The following is a 14,343-nucleotide window of genomic DNA, read 5'->3' as shown; positions in this document are numbered from 1 at the left end:
CTCTAGATCCATAGCCGGTAGCATAGCACATTAAGCCAAAAATCAAACTGGAAGAAAAAAAAAAATTTTCGAAGTGTTAAACCTTCGGTCAAAAATCAGAAATTTTTAAAAATGTCGGTCCAAACCGCAAATTTTCCATGTTTTACCATCTCTTTTTGGTAAAACATGGAAAATTTGCGGTTTGGACCGACATGTAAATGGTAAAACACGGAAAATAGGCGGTTTGGACTGACCTGTTTTTAAAATGAGAAAATGGTAAAACACGGAACACATACGGTTTGGAACGACATATAAATGGTAAAACACAGAAAAACGGCGGTTTAGACTGACATATTTTCAAAAGTTTTGATTAATCAGGCAAGGACAACGATTTAGACTAACATTTGGACATTAATTTGTATTTAATTTTCAATTTAAATCAAAAAGTATTAAATATATGTATTTCAATTTGTCAATTTCAAATGGGACGGAGTAGGGCCAGAGTAATGGGGGAAGAGAAACATTATTATATGTAGCCTATTAAATGTTAAATTAGTTACTAGTTTAATATTCTACGTTTGAAATCTAAATATATTTGAAAATGTGTATTTAAAATATATCGTGGCCTATCTTCTTTAACAATTTGTCAGTAGTTAATAAAGTCCTACAAAATAAAGTGCGAATTATAAATAAATTTACATGCAATCATAGGAAAAGCAAGCCACAATGACCAAACAATAATGATAATAATAAGTTTTTATAATTACTAGTGCTTGTACCCAATGAAGGTACCAATTAAGCCCCTGTAGCCTACCAGTAAAGTTGCCTGTACCCTATACAAAGTTATACTACGTGAACGAATTAAAAATAGGCACAATGGGGACACAATGTCGTGACCAAACAGAGATACTAATAAATTGCTTGTACTCAACGAAGGTACATGTACCAAAGCTCCTGTACTAACAAAGTTGCCTGTACTCAATTAGGATCCTGTACTAATAAAGTTGCCTGTACTCAATTAAGATCCTGTACCAATAAAGCGCCTGTTTTAATAAAGTTGCTTGTACCCAATGAAGGTACCTGTACCAAAGCTCCTGTACTAATAAAGTTGCCTGAACTCAATTAAGATCCTGTACTAATAAAGTTGCTTGTACCCAATGAAGGTACCTGTACCAAAGCTTCTGTACTAATAAAGTTGCGTTTACCCAATGAAGGTGCCTGTACCAAAGCTCATGTACTAATAAAGTTGCTTGTACCCAACGAAGGTACCTGTACCAAAGCTCCTGTACTAATAAAGTTGCTTGTACCCAATGAAGGTGCCTGTACCAAAGCTCATGTACCAATAAAGTTGAGTGTACCCAATGCGTACCTATACCAATGAAGCCCCTGTACAAATTCATCTGTATGATCACTTCGTGTACGAATTACGGATGAAACCTGCAGTACTACTACCACCAATTAAGCTGTACTAAAAACATTGCTTGTACTAAACGAAGGTACCTGTACCAATAAAGCTCCTGTACTAATAAAGTTGCCTGAATTCAATTAAGATCCTTTACTAATAAAGTTGCTTGTACCCAATGAAGGTACCTGTACCAAAGCTCCTGTACTAATAAAGTTGCGTGTACCCAACGAAGGTACCTGTACCAAAGCTCCTGTACTAATAAAGTTGCGTGTACCCAATGAATGTACCTGTACCAAGCTCCTGTACTAACAAAGTTGCCTGAACTCAATTAAGATCCTGTACTAATAAAGTTGCGTGTACCCAATGAAGGTGCTTGTACCAAAGCTCCTGTACTAATAAAGTTGCTTGTACCCAATGAAGGTACCTGTACCAAAGCTCCTGTACTAACAAAGTTGCCTGTACTTCAATTAAGATCATGTACTAATAAAGTTGCGTGTACCCAATGAAGGTACCTGTACAAAAGCTCCTGTACTAATAAAGTTGCCTGAACTCAATTAAGATTCTGTACTAATAAAGTTGAGTGTACCCAATGAAGTTACCTGTACCAAAGCTCATGTACCAATAAAGTTGAGTGTACCCAATGAGTACCTATACCAATGAAGCCCCTATACAAATTCATCTGTATGATCACTACGTGTAAGAATTACGGATGAAACCTGCAGTACTACTACCACCAATTAAGCTGTACTAAAAACGTTGCTTGTACTCAACGAAGGTACCTGAGACCAAACGTTAATGATAATATCGTAATTAGTTGCGTGTGCCCAATGAAGGTACCTGTACCAAAGCTCCTGTACTAATAAAGTTGCATGTACCCAATGAAGGTACCTGTACCAATAAAGCTCCTGTACTAATACAGTTGCCTGAACTCAATTAAGATCCTGTACTAATAAAGTTGCTTGTACCCAATGAAGGTACCTGTACCAAAGCTCCTGTACTAATAAAATTGCTCGTACCAATTAAGCTCCTATATCAAATAAGCTGTACTAATAACGCTTGTACTAATAAAGTTGGTTGTACCAAGTTAGCTCCTGTACTAATAAAGACAACGTTTACCAATTAAGCTGTACTAATACCCGTAACACTACGTGTACGAATTAATAATATGGCCCTATTTACATGAAATTCACAATGCTAGCCTCAATGTGACCAACAATAATTATAATAATAGTTAATTGCCTGTGCAGTACAAATAAAGTGGCTTAGGTGACCCGTACCAATTCAGTTCCCTCTACCCTACAATGTAATTAAGTTGCCTGAACGAATTTACCTGTACCTGTACCAATAAGTTAACTGTACCAATTAAAAACCATTTTGCATTATGGAAATATGAAACTTTAAAAATTGATTGATTGATGAAATTTATATACAAGGCTATTTGATTTTGAGTAAATAAACTATTATCGATTTAATTTAAATCCACAAATTAAATCTACTCAAAAAACTTCTTAAATAAAGACAGATTGCTAAAGAAGATGTCAATCAGTTTCCTGACCTACAAATTAAGCTGAATAATGTCTGTATTAATAAAGTTGCTATAAAGTCACGTATACGTGTACGAATTAATAATAGTGCCCTATTTAACATTCTAAGACACAGCTAGGGCCACAATGTCACAAAATAAAAATGATTAATAAATAAATATTTAAGTTGCCCTTTCAACAAGTAAGCTAATAAAGTTATCAGTACCATATAAACCTGTATAAATGCGTGAACGAATTATTAATAGGGCCCTATTTACATTCTAAGACATAGCCACAATGTCACAAAACAATAATGATATTAATAATAGTTAAGTTGCCCAACTAAAGTAAGCATCTGTACCGTACTAAAAAAGTTGCCTGTACCCTATAAACCTGTAGAAAAGGATGCGTGTGCGAATTATTAATAAGGTCCTGTATTTAATTCAAAGGCAAAACTAGCCACAATGAGACCAAACGTTAATGACAATATCGTAATTAGTTGCTTGTACCAAAGCTCCTGTACTAATAACTTGCTTGTACTCAACGAAGGTACATGTACCAAAGCTCCTGTACTAATAAAGTTGCTTGTACCCAATGAAGGTACCTGTACCAAAGCTTCTGTACTAACAAAGTTGCCTGTACTCAATAAAGCTCCTGTACTAATAAAGTTGCTTGTACTCAATAAAGCTCCTGTACTTATAAAGTTGCTTGTACACAATGAAGGTACCTGTACCAATGCTCCTGTACTAATAAAGTTGCCTGTACACAATGAAGGTACCTGTACCAAAACTCCTGTACTAATAAAGTTGCCTGTACTCAATTAAGATCCTGTACTAATAAAGTTGCTTGTACACAATGAAGGTACCTGTACCAAAGCTCCTGTACTAATAAAGTTGCGTGTACCCAACGAAGGTACCTGTACCAAAGCTCCTGTACTAATAAAGTTGCGTGTACCCAATGAATGTACCTGTACCAATAAAGCTCCTGTACTAACAAAGTTGCCTGAACTCAATTAAGATCCTGTACTAATAAAGTTGCGTGTACCCAATGAAGGTGCTTGTACCAAAGCTCCTGTACTAATAAAGTTGCTTGTACCCAATGAAGGTACCTGTACCAAAGCTCCTGTACTAACAAAGTTGCCTGTACTTCAATTAAGATCATGTACTAATAAAGTTGCGTGTACCCAATGAAGGTACCTGTACCAAAGCTCCTGTACTAATAAAGTTGCCTGAACTCAATTAAGATTCTGTACTAATAAAGTTGAGTGTACCCAATGAAGGTACTTGTACCAAAGCTCCTGTACTAATAAAGTTGCTTGTACCCAATGAATGTACCTGTACCAATAAAGCTCCTGTACTAACAATGTTGCCTGTACTTCAATTAAGATCATGTACTAATAAAGTTGCGTGTACCCAATGAAGGTACCTGTACCAAAGCTCCTGTACTAATAAAGTTGCCTGAACTCAATTAAGATTCTGTACTAATAAAGCTGAGTGTACCCAATGAAGTTACCTGTACCAAAGCTCATGTACCAATAAAGTTGAGTGTACCCAATACAATGAGTACCTTTACCAATGAAGCCCCTGTACAAATTCATCTGTATGATCACTACGTGTAAGAATTACGGATGAAACCTGCAGTACTATTACCACCAATTAAGCTGTACTAAAAACGTTGCTTGTACTCAACGAAGGTACCTGAGACCAAACGTTAATGATAATATCGTAATTAGTTGCGTGTACCCAATGAAGGTACCTGTACCAAAGTTCCTGTACTAATAAAGTTGCATGTACCCAATGAAGGTACCTGTACCAATAAAGCTCCTGTACTAATACAGTTGCCTGAACTCAATTAAGATCCTGTACTAATAAAGTTGCTTGTACCCAATGAAGGTACCTGTACCAAAGCTCCTGTACTAATAAAATTGCTCGTACCAATTAAGCTCCTATATCAAATAAGCTGTACTAATAAAGCTTGTACTAATAAAGTTGGTTGTACCAAGTTAGCTCCTGTACTAATAAAGACAACGTTTACCAATTAAGCTGTACTAATACCCGTAACACTACGTGTACGAATTAATAATATGGCCCTATTTATATTGAAATTCACAATGCTAGCCTCAATGTGACCAACAATAATTATAATAATAATAATAGTTAATTGCCTGTGCAGTACAAATAAAGTGGCTTAGGTGACCCGTACCAATTCAGTTCCCTCTACCCTACAATGTAATTAAGTTGCCTGAACGAATTTACCGGTACCTGTACCAATAAGTTAACTGTACCAATTAAAAACCATTTTGCATTATGGAAATATGAAACTTTAAAAATTGATTAATTGATGAAATTTATATACAAGGCTATTTGATTTTGAGTAAATAAACTATTATCGATTTAATTTAAATCCACAAATTAAATCTACTCAAAAAACTTCTTAAATAAAGACAGATTGCTAAAGAAGATGTCAATCAGTTTCCTGACCTACAAATTAAGCTGAATAATGTCTGTATTAATAAAGTTGCTATAAAGTCACGTATACGTGTACGAATTAATAATAGTGCCCTATTTAACATTCTAAGACACAGCTAGGGCCACAATGTCACAAAATAAAAATGATTAATAAATAATATTTAAGTTGCCCTTTCAACAAGTAAGCTAATAAAGTTATCTGTACCATATAAACCTGTATAAATGCGTGAACGAATTATTAATAGGGCCCTATTTACATTCTAAGACATAGCCACAATGTCACAAAGCAATAATGATATTAATAATAGTTAAGTTGCCCAACTAAAGTAAGCACCTGTACCGTACTAATAAAGTTGCCTGTACCCTATAAACCTGTAGAAAAGGATGCGTGTGCGAATTATTAATAAGGTCCTGTATGTTGTATGTAATTCAAAGGCAAAACTAGCCACAATGAGACCAAACGTTAATGACAATATCGTTATTAGTTGCTTGTACCAAAGCTCCTGTACTAATAAATTGCTTGTACTCAACGAAGGTACATGTACCAAAGCTCCTGTACTAATAAAGTTGGTTGTACCCAATGAAGGTACCTGTACCAAAGCTCCTGTACTAACAAAGTTGCCTGTACTCAATAAAGCTCCTGTACTAATAAAGTTGCTTGTACTCAATAAAGCTCCTGTACTAATAAAGTTGCTTGTACACAATGAAGGTACCTGTACCAAAGCTCCTGTACTAATAAAGTTGCCTGTACACAATGAAGGTACCTGTACCAAAGCTCCTGTACTAATAAAGTTGCCTGTACACAATGAAGGTACCTGTACCAAAGCTCCTGTACTAATGAAGTTGCCTGTACTCAATTAAGATCCTGTACTAATAAAGTTGCTTGTACCCAATGAAGGTACCTGTAGCAAAGCTCCTGTACTAATAAAGTTGCTTGTACCCAATGAAGGTGCCTGTACTAAAGCTCATGTACCAATAAAGTTGAGTGTACCCAATGAGTACCTATACCAATGAAGCCCCTGTACAAATTCATCTGTATGATCACTACGTGTACGAATTACGGATGAAACCTGCAGTACTACTACCACCAATTAAGCTGTACTAAAAACGTTGCTTGTACTAAACGAAGGTACGAACTGTACCAATTAAAAACCATCTTGCATTATGGAAATATGAAACTTTAAAAATTGATTGATTGATGACATTTATATACAAGGCTATTTGATTTTGAGTAAATAAACTATTATCGATTTAATTTAAATCCACAAATTAAATCTACTCAAAAAACTTCTTAAATAAAGACAGATTGCTAAAGAAGATGTCTAATTAAACAATGTTAAATCTCCAAATAAATCCGTATTAAGACCAATTTGTTTGACTATACCTATGTTACCCCAATATATCAACCACGTGCTTCCTATTGGGAGGAGTTGAGGCTAGTTTGCTCGATGCTAGGCCTAGCCAACTACCGGGCTTTTATTAATAACATCTAAATCTATATTGTTTAAAACTATTGCTTACCTTTAAAACATCATTGTTTCAAGTCCTGAGATTTTACGCTAGCAAACGTCTTTAAATTTCTGTTGTCGACGACGTGCAGAGCCAATATTATTCCATGTTTGTTGTTATTGTGTGCAGTGATGCATTGATATTTAAATGAGCTATTTTCAGACGTGACGCGGTAATCTTGAATATGCATGTGCTGCTGCAGAAAATACTATACCATTACGATCATCATTACCGGTCTAATATTAATGTGATATCGCTTCAATTCCAGCCTTGTGTACCTTGTCGGCCGGTCGATCGGACTGCTAACATTACAATTACCTCTTTAAATAATAGAAAATAAACACGTAAAATTTAAAACAAACAAAAGATCTTATTTTATCATTACAAAATTAATTTTCTTTAAACATTCGGTAAAAACAGTATTAAGAATATATAAAAGGTCCACCACGACAATGGAATCATTTTCTTATCTCCGCAAAACATTATTTTGTTTTTGACTCGATTATAAATAAATGATGTTTCTTGGATTTCATTTCAAGATGCAAGAAGTACAATACATCACTGGACAATGGAAAATATTTAATTTAATTTATATATTCTTTGAAACATTTTAAAAAGATTATTTCACTAACATTTTTTTTTACAAACTTGAGATGGTCAAAATAGTTTGATTCAGTATTATGGAAGGCAAAATTCGTCTAAAAAAAGTATTGATTCAGTGTTATGGAAGGCAAAATTCGTCAAACAAAGTATTGATTCAGTATTATGGAAGGAAAAATTCGTCAAACAAAGTTCAGTAACGATTGGTGCTTATGTTTATTAGGTACAAAAGACTTCCAGTAAGTTGTTATGTGGCTCGAAGAGTCAGACGTGCGTAGGTGTGCTGCAGTGGTTGGTGGTTCGAGAGCTGTGCTGGTACCTGAAGAGGTAGACTTCGACTTGTGGTGGTGGAAGCGCGCGGAATATAATCGGACAGGCTTTGGAAAAGTACATGGATTTAAATCGCCATGTAAATGGTAAAAACACAAACAAAATTAGACTAAAATTTCAACATATTTAATATTTAATTTTTATCAAACATTTTTTAAAAATATAACTGGTTAGTAGACTTGTATAAATAAAATATACCATTCAGAATTTAATTTTACCGGAATTGATTATATTACACAGAAGGCACGAGAGCGATAATATTTATTTTCACTTTTGAATAAACATAATAATAAAGCATCGTAACCAGTGATCTTTAACTTACTAAATACGAATGTCATAATATGATAATAATAATTGTGATAAACTACTAACTCCAAAAAAAGAATCTGTAAATTTGATTAGAATGCCTAAGTGTGAATACAAAACATGTTTCTGAACTTTTAATTTATGATTATAATTAATTATAATTATGTTAATTAATTTAAAACTTAATTATATGAATTTATATGTCGAATAATATACAGTAATATTTTGCAATTTCAAGCCACCGTGTTGACCAAAAAATATGTTGTATTATTTGATGAGCTGGTAGAGCTTAAAGAAAAAAAAAATGACAAAGATACTTATTGTGTTTTCGGTTCATGCCCTCTTCCAGGCGGCTGAACTGTTGACGAAATTCGTTCAGCACCAAATGTTTTCATTGTACGCATTGATTTAAATGATTTTAATGATGAAACATAAAAAAACCCCCAAAATACTTAAATTTGTCTGTACAATTTAATTCTTATAGCATTCAAAACACTGCTCAAGTATTTCTATAAGATGTTTAGAATTATTTTATTGACGTTAGCAAGTGTTTATGAACGAGTTATTAGAATGTATTATTATTATTTTCTTTTATATTTTTTTTTTATCTTTTGAGTCTCTCCCATCTTTATTCATTCAATCTTTATTCATTCAATAATGTATATACAAAATTCATTATTATATAATATAATAATATCATAGAAGAAGTTTATAGTACTGTATATAAATATTGCACATACATTAAAGTAAACTTTATAATATTATACCTTATGAATATTGTTTCAAAAAGAACATTAATTTTTTATACATAATTGTTGTTTATAGCTTTGATAATATGTATATTCTTATATTTTCTTTTATATTGTAGTTTAATCTTCTATGGCAACAGACCATTTATCTTATCATCTGCTCGTAATAATAATAATAATATCCAGGATTTATATAGCGCCTAATGTTGTGAAACCTCTAAGCGCTGAACATTATTACCCCGGAGTCATTTTTGGATCTGCCACAAGCAATTTTTTAAGGTCTTAAGCAACATCTTTTTCCTTCTTGTTTTGGTAAGATAGGATACTTTTTGAAGTTGAATACTGTATCGGCGAGCTTCAAAGTGCTCTGCTTTTCTTCCTTTTTGTCGTTATATTAGGATATTTTATGGCGCTATATACTAAACGGGATCTTATATTTTAATTTACTGCTTTTTACTATAATTTACTATAATATCTCTATGCTTGTAGTAATAAATTTAATATTAAATGGAGATAAATTGAGAGGTACATACAATCATCACTATAATATCTCTATGATACAATGAAACAAACCGGCCTTACAATAATTATGTAGGTCTAATTTTTTGTCTGAATGATCAATCAATTTTCAATTCTATAAGCGAGTACACTTTTTAAAATAGGTTCTTAATTTATAATATGAAATCATTTGGGTTCTAAACAAATAGACAACTTTTACCATTCATTCACACTGGATGTTTATTAAATAAGTTACAAATATGAAATAATGATAACAATATTGTGATTTTACAACGTTGATTTATATATCAAATTTTGAGCAAACCTTGCAGTTAACATTGTAAACAATTTAATCTCAATTATAAATAGGCCTATATGGAAAATATATATATATATAATAAATAATTTTAGAATCAATTTTAAATTGATTAAAAAATAAAAACAGCAATAGGCATAAAGTATAATGATAATGGATTAATTATTTATTATTCATAATAATATCAATCAACAAGTATAAATATATTTATGTTTTTAGTTTTCCTGATTAATAGGTATTATAATAGTTATCAATATTACAGTGCTGTTAATATGAAGAAGATATAAAGTGAAATGATAGTAAAATATTAGCTGGTAACACAAGTTTAAACAATAAGCAGACATGTAATGGTATCATCTCTTACTTTACCTGGACTTACTTACATAGAACTTACATACATGACCTACTTAAATACCTGGACTTACTTATATGACCTACTTACATACCTGGACTTACTAACATACGACTTGCATACCTGAACTTACTTACATAGGACTTATATACATGATCTACTTGCATACATGACCTACTTAAACTTGCATACATAGGACTTATTTCCATATCTAGTCTACTTACATACCTTACCCACAAACTAAGAAAGGGGGGTATGGAGAGAGGGATGTAAAATAAAAGAGGGATACCATTACATGAAAGCCAACAAATAACAAGTAGTACAAACGAATTAGTGAATTAGAAAAAATGAAGAAAAATGGTTAAGCAAGTTAGTATAGTTGTATTGATGAATTATGGACATTTTAAAGGGTTTACTTCGATTAAAATAAGATACATTTTTATTTCATAACACAATATATTTGTCATCGTCTGCTTCGTTGACCGTCAATGCTGTCTCGTACTTTTACCGGTTCTTGTCGTGCGTTGTGCGGTTCTTGTCGTGCGTTGTGCGGTTCTTGTCGCGCGTTGTGCGGTTCTTGTCGCGCGTTGTCCGGTTCATGTCGCGCGTTGTCCGGTTCATGTCGCGCGTTGTCCGGTTCTTGTCGCGCGTTGTTCGGTTCTTGTCGCGCGTTGTCCGGTTCTTGTCGCGCGTTGTTCGGTTCTTGTCGCGCGTTCCCAATCTCTACAAAATATAATAAAATACAGCAATTATATGCCTAATGTCCACATTTCCTATGTATTGTAGATCACAAATGTCACAAAAACATTAAAAGCAAAATTGTTATTATAACAATGGACTCTACATTATTGGACTTACATTTACGTGATGTATTTGATACAGTTTTTATACAACGATAGCATACACTACGTTCATTACTCAGTCTAGGAAAAAAACAAAAAGAAATTCTGAAAATTACATTTTAAACATTGCTTAGATTTTTTTAATTTAGCAAGAGGCTTCCGTCACTGTTGAGGTTAGAAATAGGCATATAAACAAATATATAGTATTGGCATACTCTAGATAGTTATACGTAATCTGATCTGTAATCTGTACAAAATAATATTAGAATACAGGGATATGTAATTGTTGGTCTTGGGCATACGTACCAATCGAAACAAAACAAAGATTATTACAGTCATTTTATATTGTCTTAGTTTGATACCATATTTTGCAGGATATTAAATGTTTAATACGACATACCTACCTATGATATAATGTATTTACGTGAAAACGTAAAATTCTATTTGTACAAAAAATATTTCCAATCTCTGAAAAAATAAAAATACATTTGATTCTTTTAAACGGTTACCGATTATTAAAATAAGGTAACCAATACTAAATGTAAATTTATAATAACGTTTTCATAAGTTATTTATTGAAACATAAAAAAAGAAAATCTCCAAAAGAAAAAAATAGAAAAACTCCAAAAGTCTGAAAAGATAAAAATACATTTGATAACCTGAAAAAGAATAAATATTGTTATTCGCACATTATGGTAACTGGTTTGGGGTTGGAAAGTATGAAATAGAATTAATTTCATTTACACCATCATCAAATGGATTTAGGCCTACGTAAATGATAATAATATTTATGGTACGATTAAAATGGGTGCTTCTTTTAAATGGTTACCAGTTAAATAAATAGGCCTACAAGTAAGGTAACCAATACTATATGAGAAGTGTAAATTTATAATAGCGTTTTCATAAGTTATTTATTGAAAGATAAAGAAGAAAATTGCCGAAAGCAAAACGCCACTCTCTGAAAAAATAAAAATACATTTGATTAACCTGAAACATAAAATATTGTTAGGTGGGTCCAGTTATGTTTCTTTTAAATGGTTACCAGATTAAAATAAATAGGCCTACAAGTAAGGTAACCAATACTATGAAAATGTATAATTGCATTTTTATAAGTTATTTATTTAAAGGTATAAAAAGAATATCTCCAAAAGAAAAATTCCAATCTCTGAAAAGATAAAATACATTAGATTAACCTGAAAAAGAATAAATATTGTTAGTTGCACATTATGATATTAACTGGGTTGGGTTGGAAATTATGGAATAGAATTCATTTTATTTATACCATCATCAAATGGATTTAGGCCTACGTAAATGGAAATAATATTTACTTTATTGGAAATTACGACATAGAATTAATTTCTACGTAATGGAAATAATATTTGTTATGGTACAATCAAAATGGGTCCAGTTGCGTTTCTTTAAACGGTTTCCGTTTATTAAAATAAATAGGTCTACAAGTAAGATAACCAATACTAAATGAGAATTTTAAATTTATAATAGCGTTTTTATAAGTTATTTATTGAAAGATAAAAAAAAGAAAATCTCCGAAAGCAAAACTCCAATCTCTGAAAAGATAAAAATACTTTTTTGATTAACCTGAAAAAAAAACATTGTTAGGTGGGTTCAGTTATGTTTCTTTTCAACGGTTACCGATTATCAAAATAAATAGGCCTACAAGTAAGGTAACCGATACTGTACTACATGACAATTGTAAATTTATAATAGTGTTTTTATAAGTTATTTATTGAAAGATAAAAAAAGGAAATCTACAAAAGAAAAATAGAAAAACTCAATTTGACGGTTTGATTTGACATCTGATTAACCTGAAAAAGAATAAATATTATTAGTTGCACATTTATGGGAACTGGTTGGGGTTGGAAATTACGACATAGAATTAATTTCTACGTAAATGGAAATACTATTTTAATATGGTACAATCAAAATGGGTCCAGTTACGTTTCTTTTAAATGGTTACCGTTTACTAAAATAATTAGACCTACAAGTAAGGTAACCAATACTAAGAAAATTTATAATTGCGTGATTATAAGTTATTCATTGAAAGATAAAAAAAAAACATCCAAAAGAAAAATAGAAAAACTCCAATCTCTGAAAAGATAAAAATACATTTGATCAACCTGAAAAAGAATATTGTTAGTTGCACATTATGATAACTGGTCTGGGTTGTAAATTATGAAATATAATTAATGTTATTTGCACCATCATCAAATAGATTTAGGGCTACGTAGAATTTCTACATAAATGGAAATAATATTTGTTATGGTACAATCAAAATGGGTCCAGTTGCGTTTCTTTAAACGGTTTCCGTTTATTAAAATAAATAGGTCTACAAGTAAGATAACCAATACTAAATGAGAATTTTAAATTTATAATAGCGTTTTTATAAGTTATTTATTGAAAGATAAAAAAAAAGAAAATCTCCGAAAGCAAAACTCCAATCTCTGAAAAGATAAAAATACTTTTTTGATTAACCTGAAAAAAAAACATTGTTAGGTGGGTTCAGTTATGTTTCTTTTAAACGGTTACCGATTATCAAAATAAATAGGCCTACAAGTAAGGTAACCGATACTGTACTACATGACAATTGTAAATTTATAATAGTGTTTTTATAAGTTATTTATTGAAAGATAAAAAAAGGAAATCTACAAAAGAAAAATAGAAAAACTCAATTTCTGAAAAGATAAAAAGTAAGAAAGTATGAAATAGAATTAATTTTATTTACACCATCATCAAATCAATTTACGCCTACGTAAATGGAAATAATATTTATGGTACGATTAATGGATGCTTCTTTTAAATGGTTACCAGTTATTAAAATAAATAGGCCTACAAGTAAGGTAACCAATACTAAGTTTTTTATTGACAAATATAAAAAGAAAATCTCCAAAACAAAACAGAAAAACTCCAATCTCTGAAAATATAAAAATACATTTGATTAATCTGAAAAAGAATAAATATTGTTAGTTGCACATTATGATATTAACTGGGTTGGGTTGGAAATTATGGAATAGAATTCATTTTATTTATACCATCATCAAATGGATTTAGGCCTACGTAAATGGAAATAATATTATGGTACAATATAAATGGGTGTTTCTTTTAAACGGATACCAGTTATTAAATAAATAGGCCTACAAGTAAGGTAACCAATACTAAGTTATTTATTTAAAAGTTTAAAAAGAAAAATAGAAAAACTCCAATCTCTGAAAAGATAAAAATACATCTGATTAACCTGAAAAAGAATAAATATTATTAGTTGCACATTTATGGGAACTGGTTGGGGTTGGAAATTACGACATAGAATTAATTTCTACGTAAATGGAAATAATATTTTAATATGGTACAATCAAAATGGGTCCAGTTACGTTTCTTTTAAATGGTTACCGTTTACTAAAATAATTAGACCTACAAGTAAGGTAACCAATACCAAGAAAATTTATAATTGCGT

At 31.5% G+C, this 14,343-nt stretch overlaps 1 long non-coding RNA gene across 1 annotated transcript; it reads right to left on the bottom strand.

The window, feature by feature from the left end:
- Positions 1-9,902: 9,902 nt before the first annotated feature.
- LOC144855710 (uncharacterized) lies at positions 9,903-13,515 on the bottom strand. Its single transcript, XR_013614856.1, has 3 exons — positions 11,282-13,515; positions 10,894-10,958; positions 9,903-10,758 (listed from the first exon to the last, which is right to left on the bottom strand). It is a non-coding gene; the product is annotated as an uncharacterized LOC144855710 (long non-coding RNA).
- Between the last annotated feature and the right edge of the window lie 828 nt (positions 13,516-14,343).

The sequence above is a fragment of the Antedon bifida genome, chromosome 11 (genome assembly GCF_963402885.1).
Source record: "Antedon bifida chromosome 11, ecAntBifi1.1, whole genome shotgun sequence".
In the NCBI taxonomy this organism is placed as follows: Eukaryota; Metazoa; Echinodermata; class Crinoidea; order Comatulida; family Antedonidae; genus Antedon; species Antedon bifida.
This window is presented reverse-complemented; position numbering and strand designations above follow the sequence as displayed.